The sequence below is a fragment of the Camelus bactrianus genome, chromosome X, assembly GCF_048773025.1.
Source record: "Camelus bactrianus isolate YW-2024 breed Bactrian camel chromosome X, ASM4877302v1, whole genome shotgun sequence".
Lineage (NCBI taxonomy): Eukaryota > Metazoa > Chordata > Mammalia > Artiodactyla > Camelidae > Camelus > Camelus bactrianus.
Window position 1 is genome coordinate 76716356 of NC_133575.1, and position 3292 is coordinate 76719647.

The window sequence follows — 3292 nt, forward strand, 5'->3', positions numbered from 1 at the left end:
ACTTTGTCCTTTTTTTTGTTGTTGTTATAGATACACGTGTTTGGTGAGTGGTGGGGAGGGGGGCGACGGAAGGCGGAGATGGTGCTGTACGTACCTGGTATAGGCTTGGAAGCTGAATGCCACACAGCAAGACAGCCCACCTAACAGAGCAGGCCGGGCAGCATTCTGGGGCCTGTAACACTGGGATGGTGAGCGAGCCAGCAGGAGTCTTGTCCGGGGCTGGCAGGATCCAGACATACTGGAGGCTCCCTGGACAGAGGTCCCAGGCGGGCGGCGTGGGCAGCCGCACCTGGGCTCAGCACAAGTCACTCAGGGCCTTGCGGGCGAACTCCGGCAGGACAAAGGCTGCCCAGTGTACATAAGAGTTGTAGTATTTCAGCTGCATCTGTTCTACCAGCTTCTGCATCAGCTGCTGCATGGGCTCCAGGAATTTGGTGCTGGGATTTTTGCTGCACAGCACGAAGCCAATTTGGCCACTAGGGTAGGTGGGGATGGTGCAGTAAGCGTAGCCCACCTCCGGGAAGAGCGATTTACAGAACTGCCGCATTTCCTTGATGAGGTCCAGTTGCAACCAGCAGGGCCCAGGGGGTTGGAGTCAGTGATAACCACATCGAAAGCACTCCAGTTCTGTTTCATGAACTCAGAACCATCATCTACATAGAGGGTCAGCTTTGAGCTCGAGTAGCCAACAGCCGTGACGGGCAGGAACTTCTTAGAGACTTGAATGACATTCTCGTCGATCTCGCACTGGACCACGGACTCCACGGAGGAATGCTTCACTGCCTCCCGCAGGACACCCCCATCCCCGCCCCAGGCGATCAGCATCTTGCGTGGGTTGGGGTGGCTGCAGAGGGGCAAGTTGGCTATCATCTCCTGATAGGAGAACTAATCCCTCTCTGCACTGGATGACGCCATCCAACACCAGCACATCGCCGTAGCTTACTGCGGAAGACGAGGATATCTTGGTATCGCGAGAACTAATGGTGTAACAGCAGCGACAGGGACTAGCTCGGCCAGAGGCTGCACGTCTCGCGGAACCAGCCCTCGCGGATGGCGGCGGGGCCGTCAGGGCCGAGCTCCGTGGCCCGCAGGCGGGCGGGCATGAGAGGGACTCGGCCCGGGACTGCAGGCCGCATGGAGCCACAGCGCAGCGAGACCGGCTCCGCCCACCGCCCTCCGGGACGCTAGCCCCGCCCCCACCCAAACCCCGCCCGCAGGGCGGAGCCTGCTGGCTGGGGCGGAACCCAAAAACCTCCTGGCCCGGTACTTGGGCATCTTTTTATCTCCTAGAGCCATCTTATCATTAACGTTCTTCCCCACCGTCTCCAGATCACTTTGGGTCACTTCTGTATGGCATAATCCCCTCCCAGCACTTCTGGAAACATCCACCATAGAGCAGAAGATGTGCTGTGCCCAGTAACCCAACAAACACTCTTAATACAAAATTATAAAAATGCTATTGAATGATCAGAGAATATGCATGTCCAAGAATACAATTACAGTTTTAACTACGAAGATGGGAAGCTTTGTGAACCTCTATTCCCCACTGTGCATCTTGACAAACTCCTAGCCACTGTCCTGAGGACCAACTAGGGAGGCCCAGGTCCATTTTGATGCGGATTGAGAAGTTGGCCAGGATGTGGGACTCCCAGTGTGAAAACCGGGAAAGTCTTCAGCAAACGGGAGTCGGGGGGGGGGGGGGGGCGGAGAGGGGAGCAAGGCTGATCGCCTGAAAATCAACTCAATGTAATGGATAGTGCTACTGTCAAGCAAATAAAAGCCTCTGGCCTGCTTTCTGCTGGAATATACCTTTATTATGAAGCTTAAAATCATTGATGATTTCCTCTCTTACTATAATATTTTTCCCACCCAATGCTACCATCTTCTCCACAAAGCAAACATTTTGTGTCCTCTAGTTTTCTTGTTATTGTGCTTGCTGTTTTGACCAAAAAGATTCTCATTTCTTTGGAAATTGCCATCTTAAAGACTCTGATTTTTTTTTAAAGAAATCATAGATATGTATTCCATGATCATTTCTGGCATAATGGTACCATAATTCCATTTCCCTCTTCTTGATCTCACCAATGAAAATAGCTGGGATTTTGCTATCTTGTGACATTTGCACATGTGTTACATTTATCTTGCCATCACATTAACAGATATTGTTCCCATTTTCCTGATAAGAAAATAGAGGCTAAGTGGAATCAGATGACTGGCATAGGCTGCAGAACTAGTCACAGGATAAGCCTACTGCCTATCATGGCCTGGCTGTCCATGTTAATAATGACTCTCCATTTTCTAGCCTATCTGTCAAATATATCTAACATCTATGAGCACAGAAGAAATGTGACCTAAAGTTTGTAGATTAAAAGATCTACTAGAAAACATTTCTCAGCCCTGTCTTGTGTGTAACTTAGATAGCTCCATGGTTGACTTTTCTAATTACTCTCATGAGACCATAAAATCCAACTCTCTGACAGAATGCTATTGAGTTGCTTTCCTTTATTTTTACCTTGGATATGCCATTTGTGTTTTAAATGTTCATGGTAAGCATTACTCAGAAAGGATATTCTCATAATATTTCAAAAGAAAACCACATTCAGGACCTGAAAAATGAGACAAGGGAGAAACAGCAGTCCTCAATTTTTTTTTTACTCAAAGTACCCATGATCGAAGATTGAATTTCAGGGCACCAGACCAAACAATTTTTCTTCAAAATTGAAGTTAAATTTTTCTTTATTTTTTTTCCTATTTGCCATGCAAGGAAAAAACATATGTGCCAGTGACCCATAATTCACTTTAGTAGAAGAAATTTCTTGGGAATTATATTCTAGATATGGCTGTAGTCTGGCCATTCTAGAATCTATAATAAAGAAGTCATTTCAAAGGAATTTTCCAAATAAAACCTTTTCACTTTGAAGAATGGCTCTGCTTTAGTCAAACTCACACAATGAAGCAAAAATAAAAGCCTAAAGTTATTTCTGTAAAAGTAGAGGAATATGTGCAAGCTTTGATACAAATGAATGACATGGAATCAAGACACAAACGTGAACAGTTTACTGGGCAGAGTATCTGCAAAGTTAAAATATACACAGAGGCAGTAGCTATGAATATGAAGAGAAACAGCAGAACAAAGATCACTGAATGACAGACTTACAGTTAAGCTTTGACTGCCTACAGGGAAGTTTTTATTTGAATTTGGTTCATCCTAGAAGATTCCAAAGTAGGAGTTCACTGAACCCTAACTTACAAAAAGAACTGACAGCGAGTCAGGTACATTTCACTCCAGTCA

General features: G+C 46.5%; 1 pseudogene; it reads right to left on the bottom strand.

The window, feature by feature from the left end:
- Positions 1-295: 295 nt before the first annotated feature.
- LOC105065943 (spermidine synthase pseudogene) lies at positions 296-1136 on the bottom strand (annotated as a pseudogene).
- Between the last annotated feature and the right edge of the window lie 2156 nt (positions 1137-3292).